Source organism: Macaca mulatta, chromosome 11 (genome assembly GCF_049350105.2).
Source record: "Macaca mulatta isolate MMU2019108-1 chromosome 11, T2T-MMU8v2.0, whole genome shotgun sequence".
Classification (NCBI taxonomy): domain Eukaryota; kingdom Metazoa; phylum Chordata; class Mammalia; order Primates; family Cercopithecidae; genus Macaca; species Macaca mulatta.
In genome coordinates this window covers 136,344,514-136,360,436 of record NC_133416.1, presented here as the reverse complement: position 1 = coordinate 136,360,436, position 15,923 = coordinate 136,344,514, and the positions used below count along the sequence as shown (strand labels likewise).

General features: G+C 51.6%; 1 protein-coding gene and 1 long non-coding RNA gene across 7 annotated transcripts in view; one reads left to right on the top strand and one right to left on the bottom strand.

The window, feature by feature from the left end:
- Positions 1 to 15,923, bottom strand: part of GLT1D1 (glycosyltransferase 1 domain containing 1) — a 125,596-nt gene that overhangs the window by 7,284 nt on the left and 102,389 nt on the right. The window lies entirely within an intron of this gene.
- LOC106992507 (uncharacterized) overlaps positions 4,551 to 15,923 on the top strand; it is a 41,614-nt gene continuing 30,241 nt past the window's right edge. The window contains exon 1 of one of the 2 annotated variants that reach the window (XR_013400746.1): positions 4,551 to 4,954. This is a non-coding gene — a long non-coding RNA (uncharacterized LOC106992507). The remainder of the gene's footprint in view (positions 4,955 to 15,923) is intronic. The other variant, XR_013400747.1, reaches the window with a different exon arrangement.

The following is a 15,923-nucleotide window of genomic DNA, read 5'->3' as shown; positions in this document are numbered from 1 at the left end:
AGTACGGAAATTCCATCTCTCAGGAGAGTTAAAAAACACAAGCCTCACCTCTGTTCCCGATCAGCAGTGGAAGACGCAAACGCCTTCTGGGGCCCAGCAGGTGGAGTGGGAGGTGAACACAGCCACCGTGGTCAATACAGGCCTGTGCTGGTTGCCGCATTTCTTTTCTTTTTTTTTTTTTTTCCCAAGAGAGGTCTAAATTCTGGATATTTATGTAAAAGTGTTCCATGTTAAATATCAACAAGTAATTCAATATTGTAAGAATACAGCAAACTAAACAAAACACATGTGCAGACCAGACCTAGGTCCAGGGCCACAGGTGTGCCAACCCTAGCTCAGGTAATGCACTTGTGATGTTAAAAAAAAAATAATAATAATAATGCAAAAGAGCATAGTTTTGTCTTTAGAGGGTAATTACTCAGTTAGTAGATGACCGTCCTCAGAGCTTCTTCCTTTCTGAGGAGTCTGGGGCTGCTGGTGGAGCATTTCTCATTGAATCCTTTTGACCTTCTCCATCTCCCTGAGGTTTCACCAAGATCCAGAGGACAAGAAGTCGTGCCCTTTTGTTTTGTTTGTTTGTTTTTGCTTTTTTGAGATGGAGTCTCTCTCTGTCGCCCAGGCTGGAGTGCAGTGGCACAATCTCGGCTCACTGCAACCTCTGCCTCCGGGGGTCAAGCGATTCACCTGCCTCAGCCTCCCAAGTAGCTGAGATTACAGGCTTGTGCCACCACGACCGACTAATTTTTGTATTTTTAGTAGAGATAGGGTTTTGCCATGTTGGCCAGGCTGGTCTTGAACTCCTGGCCTCAAGTGATCCACCTGCATTGACCTCCCAAAGTGCTGGGATTACAGGCATGAGCCACTGCGCCCAGCCAGTACCCGTTTTATAAAATGAATATTAGAACCCCATTACAATCCTTCTCATGATGATGTCACCTCAAAGCCACAGAACAAAAGGGGAAAAAACTCCACGAGAAGCGAAAGCCTTGAGCAGGACGCATGCTGGGGCTGGCAGATTTAAAATGTTATGGTTTTAAAGAGCATTACATTCTGACAACCTTCAGCAAGTGATACATACTTATTTTTCCAAGATGAGCTACAGTCAATCACAGGAAAACTCTGAATTTCAGGCTTGGTGTGTTAAATTAAACAGCCCCGAAGCTCCTCTCCCGCTGCTTCAAATACGACAGCTTATTGATGGGAGACGTTGACAGGGAAGTTTCTCAAGACTGGCACAGGCTGCCGTCGTTAAAGATCTCGGGTGTTCCTCAGGCTTTTCTAGTTGCAGCCTTTGAGTTAATTAAGGCTTCGACGGTGGCTTTGTTTCTCAAACCTTGCTGTAAGACTCCCTAACGGAGCTTGTAAAACACACACGCCCTCAGCCCCCAAGATACTGATGGGGTGGGTGGACGGTGGGGTGCAGGAAAGTGCATTTGCTAACAGTGCCCAACGGCGCCCCCAGGGGGTTGTGGGAAGCCTGACAGGTCTAAGGCAGCCTGCCGTGCCTGCCTCGTTTTCCACAAATTTGGTCGTAGGACAGATTTCCTGTGTTCGAAACTGCAAGTTGTGAGGCTCCTCCTTCAAGACCTCAATGCCTAGAAGAGGAACAGGCACCTGACTGTGGTACTTTTCTAGTACACGACACCATCCCTGTGGTCACATTTTACAGCACTATCCAAACTGTCACCGCTGACAACCCTGTCTCAAAAGAAAAAAAAACAAAAACAAAACAAAACAAAAAACAGCTATGGGAATCTTCTGCATATGGAGACTGAGCAAGGCAACAGGGTAGGGTCGGAAATAACCTCTCGGTCAATGAGCCCTGTGCATAGCAACTGCTCGAGACAGAGCCAGAGGACAAGGTGGTAGGGTGGGGACTCTGACCCCTACTCACGATGCTTGACCCCTCTGCCCCCAGTCACCATGCTTGAGTCTGATGTCCATTCCAAGACTGACCCCCGTGAATCTGCCAGTGGGCCCTGTGCATGCACACTGAGCCAGGGAGGCTCCGTGCTCAGGCCCTTTGCCGGGACAATGCCTGAGCGTGTATCTAACAGGTCACCCACAGACATGGTGGGTGCTCAGAAGTGACGGTGCGTGGGAGTCTGTAGCATGCGGAAGGAGGTTTGCAGGTGCAGGTGCAGGTGCAGGTGCAGGTGCAGGTGCAGGTGCAGGTGCAGGTGCAGGTGCAGGTGCAGGTGCAGGTGCAGGTGCAGGTGCAGGTGCAGGTGGGGACACTAAACAAAGGAGAGCCAGCAGGTGAGAACGCTAATTCCTTTCCGGTTCATTTCGCTGCTAGTGGAGGGGAGGACAGCCTCAATGAGGGGCAAATGCTTCTTTCTTCAACACTTCTTTAGCACAGAGAGAGCCAGCCTCTGGCCAAGAACCTCCAGTGGAGGTCGGGATCCAGCCAGAAATTAACAACAGCAGCCAACCACATACACGGAATGAGGCTTCAGAATTCAGGACCTGGGGGATTTTAGTAATTCGGCTACTATAGCCTTCTATTACGTATCATCTCCAGTGAGGTCTAAGGCCATGCCCGTCAACAACAGATCCATGTTTCTTAACCAAAATGTATGATAGTCCCATGACGCAGGACAAACAAAGCCCTAGGTAACTTCACATCAGTTCAGAAAGGAGTTATGGCACCAAACTCACTAAAAAGAGTGGTCTTATGGGTGGTGAGACAGTAAAACTCTTCTTTCCCTTCTGGTATTTGCACACCAGAGGTCGATTGTGCTGGTCAAAGGACAGCTGTTATTTGAGAAGGGAAAACAGTGCATAGACCTGGGTAACTAACAGCAGGGTCATTGACCACGGGAGAACTTGTATTTTATTCCTGCCATTCCCAGGGCTCTGTGGCTCATGAAATACATGGTGCAGGGTTAGTGTGGCTCAAAGGCATTGCTGTGGCTGAGGTAGGAGGGAGCAAGAGCCCTCGTCCTCTGTAAGCCGGGTAGGTCCGTAGACGTCCGTGTGAACAAGGACTCCGGCCATCAGTCAGGTACCTGCTAGTAAAAATGTACAGAGCTGGCGGGTGGGCCCCAATCGCAGTTTTTTCAAGCACATGTTTTCGAAGCGCTTTTTGAATTCTGAAATTGCAGAAAAGGAACTAGGAATTTGGACTATTCCTATGTACCCTCTCCCCCTCCACACACACAGATCAAGAGATGGGAGCCCAGGTCACCCAGGAATCTGCCTGAGGTTAACATCACTGAGTGGCCACATCACTGAGTGGCAGAAAAAGCATCTAGACCCAGACCGTCCCCCTCCAAGCACCACCCTCTGCACCCCTCCTCCCCCCGCCCACACACACACAGACAGGGGAAACCTGGGAGCCACCGATGAAGCTAAGAAAACTACCTCAGGAATATTTTCTGTGCTTCTCATTCGCTCACTTTCCAGATGATGGGCCGAGCAGAACACTAGCCATTTCAACATACAACTGGCTGGCTCAAAGGTGCTTCTGCTGCTCTGGTGTGCTTTAGGGGTTGGTGGGGAGAAGATGGGCATCTTGAAGGAAAGAAGAAGGTGAGAGGCAGGGAAGGGAGGGAAGAGGGAGCCCAGGAGACTTTCTCCTGGGCTCGTGTGATGGCTTAGTGGGTTACAGCAGGAGGAAGCTGGAGGGAAAGATCAGCCCATTAAAGTGTGGCAGTAAATCTGCCATTCATTCTGGTTATGCCTGGGGGAGAGGAAAGAAACACAAGCAGGCTGGGGTGGTGGCTCACGCTTGTCATCCCAACACGGTGGGAGGCCGAGGTGGGCAGGTCACTTGAGGTCAGGAGTTTGAGACCAGCCTGGCCAACACGGTGAAACCCCATCTCTATCAAAAATACAAAAAAAAAAAAAAAAAGTTAGCCAGGTGTGGTGGCACATGCCTGTAATCCCAGCTACTGGGGAGGCTGAGGCAGGAGAACTGCTTGAACCCAGGAGGCAGAGGTTACAATGAACCAAGATCGTGCCACTGGACTCCAGCCTGGGTGACACAGTGAGACTCTGGGAAGGAAGGAAGGAAGGAAGGAAGGAAGGAAGGAAGGAAGGAAGGAAGGAAGGAAGGAAGGAAGGAAGGAGGGAGGGAGGGAGGGAGGGAGGGAGGGAGGGAGGGAGGGAGGGAAAGAAGGAAGGAAGGAAGGAAGGAAGGAAGGAGGGAAGGAAGGAAGGAGGGAAGGAAGGAAGGAGGGAGGGAGGGAAGGAAGGAAGGAAGGAAGGAAGGAAGGAAGGAAGGAAGGAAGGAAGGAAGGAAGGAAGGAAAGCAATGGCAGAGTTGGGCGAGGGGTGGGGGTTTTGGGGGATGCTCAGGCCACATTGAATTCTTGCCAGGGCTCCTGAGCAGCACACCTGGGTGATACTGCCATGGCTCACAAACCTGCAATCGGGGCCCACCCGCCAGCTCTGTCCATTTATACTAGCAGGTACCTGCTGATGGCCGGAGTCCTTGATGACACGGACATCCATGGACCCACTCAGTTTACAGAGGGCAAGCACTCTTGCTCCCTCCTACCTCGGCCAGAGCAATGCCCTCAGGCCACACTAACCCTGCATCATGCATTTCAGGAGCCGTGGAGCCCCGGGAATGGCAGGAATAAAACATGGGTTCTCTGGTGGTCAGTCACCCTGCCGTTATTTATCTAGGACTTGCGCTGTTTTCCCTTCTCAAATAACAGCTCACCTTTGACCAGCACAGTCAGCCTCTGGTGTGCAAATGCCAGAAGGGAAAGGAGAATTTTACTGTCTCACCACCCTTAAGAAACCAAGAACCAGGATGGACTCGCCATGCATTTCTCTGCCCGACAGTGGCGACAGCTGAGCCCGCATAGCTTCTGGCACATGCCAGGCAACCGAGAGGCTGCAGAACTCCCTGGGCAGAGGGGCCTTTCGCAGAAAGGATACATCACGCCTGCATAAGTCCTGACAAGAACATTCTGGGAAAATAGGAGGCTGTCTCCAAATTGTAAGTTATGGGTATTTTTAATTTGTACGTTTTCAATTTTTCTATAAAGTGTTCATATAACATAAAACTTACTTTTAATTAAAAAGATCAGATTCCACTTATCCTAACACAGACAGTAGTATAATGGTTAAGAACACAGAAAGACATACCCTGATGCCATTATTATGCACTGCATGTCTGTCAAAATACGAACCTCCAAAATACACATACCTACTATGGACCCACAAAAATTAAAACCTACATTTAAAAAACACAGAAAGATGGGCCAGGCACAGTGGCTCACGCCTGTAATCCTGGTACTTTGGGAGGCTGAGGCGGGTTGATTGCGACGTCAGGAGTTCAAGACCAGCCAGCCTGGCCAACACAGTGAAACCCCATCTCTACTAAAAATACAAAAATTATCCAGGTGTGGTGGCGTGAGCCTGTAATCCCAGCTACTGGAGGGGCGGAGGCAGGAGAATCGCTTGAACCCAGGAGGCAGAAGCTGCAGTGAGCCGAGATTGTACCACTGCACTCCAGCCAATTTTGAGACTCCGTCTCAAAAAAAAACCAAGAACCAGAAAAGACAAATACTTCATAATTTGACCTATAGGCAGATTCTTAAAAAATCAACCTCATAGAAACAGAGCGGGAGGGCGGTTACCAGGGGCTGGGGGGCCGCAGGAGAGGAAATGAGGAGATATTGGTCAATGGTTCCAAAGTTTCAGTTAGAGGGTCACATTCTGAAAACCTATGGGGCAGCCTGGTGACTCTAGTGTACTTGAAAGTTGCTAAGTGAGTGGATCTTAAATATTCTCATTACAACAAAAAAGTATGTGTGGGGATGGAAATGTTTATTAGCTCGATTTAATCATTGCACAATTGATGCACCTAGCAAAACACTAAGTGGTATACCATACATGTCGACAATCTTTAAATTTGTCAATCAACCTTAACAAAGCTGAAAAGCACAGTATGAACCTCAGTGGCACCTTTTACCAGCTTCTGGGCCTTGAGGAAGTTAACTCCTCTGTGCCTGGTTTGCTCGTCTAGGAAATGGGGCTGGTAAGAGCTCATTTGTCATTGTGCAGGTTAAACAAGATAATCCACGCACAACATTTGTATCTGTAGAGCAAGCACTCAACAGATGCTAGCCATCTTCCTTATGACGGGTCTTGTTTTCTGTCTTTTTTTTCTCCCAGAACACGTTAGCCTCAGTCTTTGGGGATGAAAGGAGGAGCACCCAGTCATACGGTTGCTCCCCCGTTCTTCCCAGGCCACAATTCCCAGCCTCCCTCGCAGCGGGCGTGATGTGACCAGGTTGCAGCCAAGGGAGCATGAGCGGAGAGGGGCATGTGCTCCCTCCAGCCCAGGTCACACATACCTCCCATGGTGGACCCTGTCTTCTCTCTCCCCAGCAGCTACATACACACGGAGCTGCAGCCAGGTCACGGAAGGAGCCAGGGCTCTGAGTGACCACACGGGCAGTGGTCACAGACCAAACAACCAGCTCTGGCCTCCAGGAGAGCAAGAAATAAGGTCTCCCAATGCTGCCCTCCTGAGGTGATGGGGTCCATTAGAGCAGCTGCCACTTCCTGTTGGCATGCTGGTCATCTCATGGCTTTGCTCCGAATGCAGCCCAGTTCCACTGCAGTCCAAGGTCCCCAAGGTACATCTTGCTCATTCAGACACGTGGTAGCGACACTCTACAGAGATTCAGGGAACACCAGAGACCATGCTCCTGTATAAAGTGCAAACAACGGATTCTCCTGGCAAAACTCAAAGGAAAGTTGAGCTCACTAATGAGGAATGATGAGGGCAGTGGCGCACAGGAAGGGAGAGAGGAGGGGAGGGAGGGAGAGAAGAAGGGAGGGAGAAAGGAAGGGAGGAAGAGAGAGAGGGAGAAAGGGAGAGAGGAAGGGACAGAGGGCGGGATGGAGGGAGAAAGGGAGTAAAGAAGGGAGGAAGGGAGGGAATTAGGGAGGGAGGGAGAGAGGAAAGGAGGGAAGAAGGGAGGGAGAAATGGAGGGAGGAGGCAAGGGAGGAAGGGAGGGAGGTAGATAGGGAGGGAGGGAGAAAGAGGAAGGGAGAGAAGGAGAGAGGGAAGGAGAGAGTTAGGGAGGGAGGGAAGTTGAGAGGGAGGGAGGGAGGAGGAGGGGAAGAAGGAAGTCAGGAGGGAGGAAGGGAGAAAGGAAGGAAGGAGGGAGAGAAATCAAAGAAAATGGGAGCAAAGAACAGATGAAGAAAAAGAGGGAAGAAGAAAGGAGGGAGATGAAGGAAGGAAAAAGGGAGGGAGAGAGGAAGGGAGGGCAAAAGAAAGACAATTTCTGAGCCAAAGGGATTTACATGGGATCTAAGCACCCAGGCAGGAGAAGGCAATTCTGTCGTTTTGCCGCGTGGCACTCAGCACCAGTACCTGTGATTGGCATGAAACTGTCAGAGACTACTTGCTAGGCATGGGGATAAAATCTGACAGGTGCCAATGATTGGGCGGGATGACTGCTGTCATCTGCGACTTTGAAAAGAAAAAGTAAAGAGAGCAGTTAAGTACAACTGTGTGGCGTGCTGCATCGTTCACTATCAGATGAAAATAGCGAAATATGCCCTCTGGAAGGGTTGCCCCTTGTACGCTGGGGGCATAATCATCCCTTCCAGTACTCACTGAGCATCTAGTCCACACCAGGGTCCCTGTGAGGGAGAGCTGATGAGTAAACATGCCTGATTGCTGTCCTCGGGAAGCTTCCAGGCTGGGGACTGGGGTTTATAGATGGCGAAGAGTGCAGTGTATTCAGACACACGTGCAGGGACAGAGAAAACCCAAGTGGGAACCCCAGTAACACTGGGTGGCCAAGAAAAGTCCTTTCAGGGTGATTTCAACCAAGAAACAATTGAGGAGGCGCCCGCCGCGGGCGCAGCTCGGTTAGAGACCGAGGGTGAGCAGAACTCAGGTAGTGGACAGAGAAGCCTGGAACGAGGAGGGGGCAGCGCGGGCCGTGCAAGGCCTCAGAAGCCGGGGAAGAAGTGGCATTTTCTTCTAGGTCCAATGGGGAAGTCACCAGAGGGCCCTCAGCTGCGGGATAGAAGCGGACTTTCACTTGGTGCCTGTGGCTGCGGGGAGGGAGTGGGCGGGCTGGAAGGAGGAGGCTGCTGGAACAGCCCGGGCAGGAGCCCACAGCGCCTCGGTCGGGAGTGCAGTGGAGATGGGGTCCAGCTGCGTTTGGAGACAGAGCTCAGGAGAAGTGGGACAGATGGGAAGCAGGGCTCAGGGAAGAGAGCGTGGCGGGCTTGGGAGCCCCGGACCCAGGACGGTGTGCCCGGCCGCTTGTGCACGCACCTGCAACAAGCAGGGGCTGAGGCTCCAGGCAGGCGTCCCCCTGCGGCGTTATCCCTAAGGCTGCAGCCCACGGGGGTCCTCCACAGGACCCTGGCCCGGCTTCTACCAGTGCCAACAAGTCACCATCCTCCTCCTTCTGAATTCCAGGATACCCCAGAAACGGCCTTCGGAGTTGATTCCTACAGCAGTGTTGTTTTGATGCGAGGCAAGCACACCGCCTACCAGGGACTGCATTTGTCAGTGCTGACACAGATCACCAGGAGGCCTCCAGGAAGCGCACACAGGCAGAGGCAGAGGCAGGGGGAGGGGAGGGTCTCTCCATGCCTGGCCCCTCAACTATTCACAGTTCCCAGCTGGAGCCTGCGGGCTCACACTCCTGGCAGGTGCCCAGCAGGCTTTGCACAGCAACAGGTGCACCCACGCGAAGGCCCAGGAGATGGCGGAAAGCAAGTGTCAGGATGACGCAGAGATGCCTCCTCCTGTTCTCAGAAGTGGGGACTGAGCTCACAGAGGGAAGGAAGCTCTTCTCTCTCTCTGTATTTTCAGAGAATTCCAGACGCGATGCAAGCAGGATGCTCCCTGCTTGGTCAGGAGTGAGGCGGCCAGGAGGAGCCCCGAGGGCCTCCGCACCTTGGTGACAGCCCAGCATCAGTGTCTGAGCAGTGAGCCCCACCTCGTGGCTCACCCGCGTCCTGGTCCTGCTCGCTGCGCCGCAGCTCTGTGCACACTCAGCTTGGTGCACACCCAGCTCGGTGCATACCTGCCGCAGGGGCTGCGCAGTCAGCCAGGGGCTTTCCTTCCCACCTCATGCTGCGTCCAGGGGCATCTACACCCAGGGTGGGGCTCAGAAATGGTCCCTTCTGCCAGGAACACAGACAGAATCAGGGTGAGAACAACTTTAGAAAACAGGTGGAAAACAGGAGAGAAGGGGAGGGAGGGAGACAGGGAGACAGAGAGACAGAGAGAGAGCAAGAGAGAGAGCTAGAGACTGAGATAGAGGCAGAAACAGAGACAGAGGAACAGACAACGAGACAGAAACAGAGACTGAAGGGGAGGAAGGCTACAGAGACAGAGACAGACAAGGAGATGATGAGACAGGGGGAGAGGGAGAGAAAAAGGGAGGCACAGCAGGGAAGGGGAGGCACAGTGAGGAGGAGGTGCCAGGGCAGCAGCAGGGAAGGGAGAGAGCAGGGCCATTTGTGCTCCCGGCCTGAGCTCAGGCTCTGCAGTCAGACCCAGTTCTCACCCAGCTCCTCAACCCTCCCAACTGGCCCGAGGCAAGGGACCCACCGTCTCTAGCTCACTGGAGAATCTGTGTCCCTAACAATACACCAGCCTGGGCACCCAATCACAGCCCCCACACAGGCTGTCCCTACGCTGCTCCAGTGAGGTTTACATCTGTTGTCCTAGTATTACTATTATTATTATTATTATTATTTGAGACGATGTCTCGAACTGTCACCCAGGCGGGAGTGCAGTGGCATGATCTTGGCTCACTGCAACCTCCACCCTCTGGGTTCAAGTGATTCTCATGCCTCAGCCTCCTGAGTAGCTAGGATTACAGGCACCTGCCACCCTGCTCAGCTAATTTGTTGTATTTTTAGTAGAGACAGGGTTTTGCCATGTTGGCCTCGAACTCCTGACCTCAAGTGATCCACCTGCCTTGGCCTCCCAAAGTGCTGGGATGACAGTCGTGAGCCACTGTGCCCAGCCTGGTGTGCTTGTATTATTATTATTCCACTCTCAGATGCTTCCCAATATCGCACAATAAGCAATCAGGTCACACTACTTCCAAATCCACGTAAGTTTTGCATTAACCTCCAATTTAGTTCACACACGCTTTGCCCCACGTTTCCTCTAGGCTTAACTGGAAATCCAGTCAACGCAGCAGGGTCTCCATCTCGGATTTCATGCTGAGTACCTACTGTGTGCTGTCACTGGCTGGTGCTTACACATCCTGGATGCGTTTAATTTCCAAGAATTATAGACGTTATGTTAAAACATTTTTTAAAAATAAGAGAGAACTGATATTTTACGTAATGTTGGCCAGTCGCCTCCCCAAATCCATAAGTAGAACGTGACTGTAAGTGAGCGTGAGACAGGAATTACTCCCTGGGTTCGCAGTGCCCTGCACTGGGCGGAATCCTGCTGTGGGCTGGTCTCCGCAATTAAATATTAGTGCTTTCCATACTCCACGGCTTCCCCTAGTGCGCAGCACCGCAAGCCGTGAATGCGGTGGACTATTCTCCGTTTTTGTCCCAGGGGAAGAAAGAGGCAATGGTGCATGTGCCCTCCCTCAGCTATTCCCCAAAAAGAGGTCATTATCTCCACTCTCCCGAAGAAGCACTGAGCAGAGGACAGTAGAAGCGTCCAGGATCACTCAGCTCCCAAGTGCAAAACTTGAGATCTCAGCCCAGCCCTGCCTGAATGAAAGTTTGGAGGCTGATGTTTTCCCTAGGGCCTCACATTTCCCAAACGTTAAACTGTTGACTGACTATTAAAGCCATTAGTGTTTGAAGAAAAATAAGCTATCTTTAGCGGAAATGCCAGTCACATGGAACACTACAGCCAGAGCCCGACCCAGAATACCCACTGGACAAATGCTAGCTCTGGTCATCGTCATTATTCCAGAACTTACGTTTTTCTGTGCACCATTCAAACAGAACCTCCCAGCAAAATAGGTTTGAGCTACACTTTAAAAGTCTGACCCTGGGAGAGTGTATAGATTCACAGTTTCTATTAAATGTCAAATGGATTTTAATTTCGAAGCTATAAAACAGAGCAATAAAATATCTAGGAAAATAGCTCAATACTTTTCTACTTCTTAAAAGGAGAAATAACAGGATTGTGGTGGTAATGAAAAATCAATCTTTAGTAGGTCTGGAAAGCTTTGCTTAAATTGAAGTTTTCCAGGGGTGAGGTATATAAAAATAGAGATTATTCTGTTCCTACCAGGGTTGAATATGCTTAATCATCATTTTTTTAAATGGTTTTTTATTCAGTTTGGTAGGCTGTCCTCATAAGCTCCCTAAGGCAAACTTCCCTCCAGATTCCCATCATCTTTGCGCCAACAGCTGCTACCCCCACCCCAGGACCCTGCGCTTAGCACTCACCTGTCAACACATATTCAGTGCCGGGCGCTGCCCGGGTGTTGGGGCTGCGTGCGGAAGAGCACAAAACCCCCAGGTGAGGCCTCGCTTCCCCATTTTACAGTTGGGGAAATTGCTCTCCTGGATCTAACAGTCTGAGGGGTTTGGGGAGGAGGGTGTGGGGAGCAAGCCAGGACGGAAACAAGAAAATAAGATGGGGAAGGGTGGTGAAAAGAGGCTGCGGACTCAAGTTACCCGTGAGGGAGGAGCAGAGATGCCCACGTGGCCGCAGAGCAGCAAAGGCAGAGTGGTAGGCAGCGGTTAGCTCAGGGACAGCTTGGTGGCCATCAGAAAAAGTCTGGCCTTTCTTCCAAGTGCAGCCGGCCACCCCTGGGGCATTTCAGGCAGGGGTGCTGGCTGGTCTGCACGCCCTCTCAGCTCAGCCCTGGCTCCCAGGAGCACTCTGCTGTCTCCTCCTCTCCAGTTGCACCAGGGACTCCTACTCCCAGCCCCTCATTGGACAGAGAAAGACGCAGTGGTTGCAGGGGAAACAAACAAGGTTTTCTCCAACAAGACCCTATGAATCCCCTTGAATGATCTTCCATCATCTCAAATGTGATGCACTAATTACCTGAAACAGTCCTCTTTCTGGAGGTCCCATCTCCGCCACTGTGAACACATTCTTTCCTCCTCCGCAGCCAGCTGCATTGGCACCACTGAAAACTCTTCCCCTGCCTTCTTCCTAGAGCTAGTTCTCTTTCTCTTTATTTCTGAGACAGGGTTTTGCTCTGTTACCCAGGCTGGAGTGCAGTGGCAAGATCTAGGCTCACAGCAACTTCCATCACCCAGGTTAAAGCGATCCTCCCACCTCAGCCTCCCCAGTAGCTGGGACTACAGGCATGAGCCACCACATCTGGCCAATTTATTTCTTTCTCTCTCTCTCTCTCTTTCTTTCTTTCTTTCTAGCAGAGACAGAACTTTCCCATGTTGCCCAGGCTGTTCTTGAACTCCTGAGCTCAAGCAATGTGCTTGCCTGAGCCTCCCAAAATGCTGGGATTACAGGCGTGAGCCACTGCGCCCGCCTCTGGGACTAGTCTTCTATTGCTGCATAACAAATAGCCACAAACTTGGGACTTAAAATGACACCCATGTATTGTCTCATGGTTTCTGCAGGTCAAAATTCAGGCACAGACATGGCAGAGCTGACTTTTCAGCTCAGTGTCCCATGAGCCTGAGATCAAGGTGTGGGCTGGGCTGGGCTCCTGTCTGGAGCTTAGAGTCTTCCTTGAAGCTCACAAAGTTGTCGGCAGAATTCAGTTTCTGTGGTTGTAGGACCCAGGCCATCTTTCTCCCACTGGCTGTCAATCAGGGGTCGCCCCCAGCTCCTAGAGGCTGCCCAAAGTTCCTTGCCATGTGGCTCCCTCCACAGGTCCCAGTCTCTCTGAATTCTTCTGTCCTTGGCCTCTAGATCTAAATTCAAAAGGCTCTGATGACGAGATCAGGCCCACACAGTTCATATCTTTGATTGATTCAAAGTCAACTGATTAGTTACCTTAATCACATCTGCAAAATCCCTCTTGCCACATAACCTACCACAACAGCCGAACACCAGGAGGCAGAGGCCACAGGGCATCTCAGAACTCTGCTCACCACACTCCCCTGTGCCCCATGCTCCTTACATCTGAGTTCCCTTTCACCTAGGCCATTCCTTCCCTAACACCTCCCACACTGCACTACGCCTAACTCTTCCAATGCATTGCACTCTCACACCCCTAAACTTTTGTCCAGGTGGCACCCGCTACTGTGAATGCCTTTCCCTGCCTAGGGAATCTCGTTCTTTGAGGCCCAGCTCAACATCCCTAGCAATCTCTTCACACTAATAACACAACATGCCAGGGTGACGAGGCTCCACGTCTGGCTCTGACACTTACTAGTTAATTGGGCTTCTCTATGCCTCAGTTCCCCCACCGGTCCAACGGTGATTATGAAGGTGTTGGCATCATAGCATCACTGTGACAGCTCATGGAGTCCATCCATGTAAAGCAGCGGGAACCATGTCCATCACGGGGTGAACATTTGACAAGGGGTCATATTGTGGGGTGAATGTTTGTGTCTCTGCAAATGCATACGCTGAACGGCTCACCCCCAAGGGGACGGCAGGAGGTGAGGTCTTTGGGAGGTGACTGGGTCATGAGGATGGAAAGACTGGTGTCTAACGTACTGTTTTGAGACAGGGTCTCACTCTGTCACCCAGGCTAGAGGACAGCCATGCCATTATGGCTCCCCTGTAGCCTCCACCTCTCAGGCTCAAGTGATCCTCCCATCCCAGCCTCTCGAGTAGCTGGGATTACAGGCATCTGCCACCACCCCCAGATAATATTTTACTTTTTTTGTAGAGACAGGGTTTCTCCATGGTGGCCAGGCTGGCCCCAAACTCCTGGGCTCAAGCAATCTGGCCTCCCAAAGTGCTGGGATTACAGGCATGAGCCAGCACAACTGGCCGAGATTAGTGTCCTTATAAAAGGGACCCCAGAGAACTGTCTCGGCCCTTCCACCATGTGAGGACACAGGGAGAAGACAGCTGTCTATCAGGTGCCCATCTTGGATTGCAGCCTCCAGGACTGTGAGAGATAAATGTTTGTTGCCTAAGTCCCCAGTCTATGGTGTTGTTACCACAGCCGGAACAGACGAAGACAGGTGTCACTCGTGATGGGCCGACAATGCAGAGGGCACGCTACCTGATGCTATGCTCTGCCATCTGTGCACCACCCACAGCCGACTGTGCATTCCTGAGGACTTGCACCCTTTCTGTTTCATTTCTTCACCTCCAGGACCTAGCTCAGTGCTGGGAATATAGTAAGAACTCCATAAAACTCTCTGCCTAACATGCCTGTGCACGATAGGAGCCAACACACGTTAATTTTCACATAGAGAGAGAAAAAAACACCTTTTTGCTTTTGTTTTGAGATGGAGTCTCAGTCTCGCCCAGGCTGGAGTGCAATGGTGCTCACTGCAACCTCCACCCCCCAGGCTCAAGCAATTCTCCTGCCTCAGCCTCCTGAGTAGCTGGGATTACAGGCACCCGCCACCACGCCCAGCTAATTCTTGCATTTTAGTGGAGACAGGGTTTCACCATGTTGCTCAGGCTAGTCTCAAACTCCTGACCTCAAGTGATCCACCCACCTCGGCCTCCCAAAGTGCTGGGATTATAGGTGTGAGCCACCGCACCTGGCCTCCCACTGTCGTTTTATCACATCAAGTCCTTCCTATTTTCTGGCCCGTACGACCCTGGAATCAACCCCACTCCACTCCCGAACCCACAGCAGGCCCTCCTGCGACAGCTGACACCTCTTCTGTCTGGAGTGAAGAGGACACTGATGGCCAGAGGCAGCCCTGACCAGACGTCACCTTTGATGTGTCCTCCTCGGGTAACCCACTGTCGTTGGTGTGCACAGTGTACTCTGGCTGAGTTACATTTCTCATTTGTCAGAGGAAAAGGGGTATCCTTGATCCAGAGCAGAGCTCACAGGCTGGCAGTAAATCTCCCCACAAATGTGTAACTAGGTCCCTATCATGTCTAAAAGAATCATTTTGGCTGGGCACAGTGGCTCACACCTGTAATCCCAGCACCCTGGGAGGCCAAGGCGGGCAGATCATGAGATCAGGGGTTCAAGACCAGCCTGGCCAATAAGGTAAAACCCTGTCTTTACTAAAAATACAAAATTTAGCGGGCATGGTGGCGCACACCTGTTGTCCCAGCTACTCGTGAGGCTGAGACAGAATAATCGCTTGAACCCTGGGAGGCCAAGGTTGCAGGGAGCCGAGATCACACCACCGCACTCCAGCCTGGGCTGGATGGAGAGAGACTCCATCTCAAAAAAAAAAAAAAAAAAAAAAGGAATCATTTTAGAATTTGACTGAGTTGTCTACATTTATAAATTGGTAATACCCACATAAGAATCAGACTTTCAGCCGCTCTTCAACAGCAGCAAGGGCTACAGGTCTGACCCGAGGGTCCCTACGGTTGCACCTGACCAGGCCACTTCACCCCCTGCATACCTGTGTGCCCTCCAGACACCTAAGCTTGAACCTCCTGCCTGGCACAGGCCACGCTGTGTTCGACTCCCTCCACTCGTTCCTTGCCCACATCTGTTTGTCAGCAAGTCTTTCCCCAAAGACCTCACTGCTGCTGCCCAGGCTAATTGATGCACTGCTATAACCATTGCTGGTGTCTTAGTCCTGTTCCTTCTTAGATGAGATGTGAATATTCGTTCAAAGACTCTGGACATTGTGTCTGGACCCAGAGCTAGCCCTGCAGGTCTACAACAGATAGCTAGGAGAACGTGTGACTGCCCCGATCCCACCATACAAGGCAGCTCACTCCACCCTCGAAGGCATGACGTGTGTGACCCCTCACTGGAGCGCATACACACGGGGCCGCCGTAGGACTCAAGTGCTGGGAAGGGAGGAGGGGGACGGGGCACACACACAAGGCCATCGTAGGACACAAGTGTCAGCAAGGGTGGAGGGGGACAGAGTCCTGGTTACCAAAAAAACTGCCTGACCC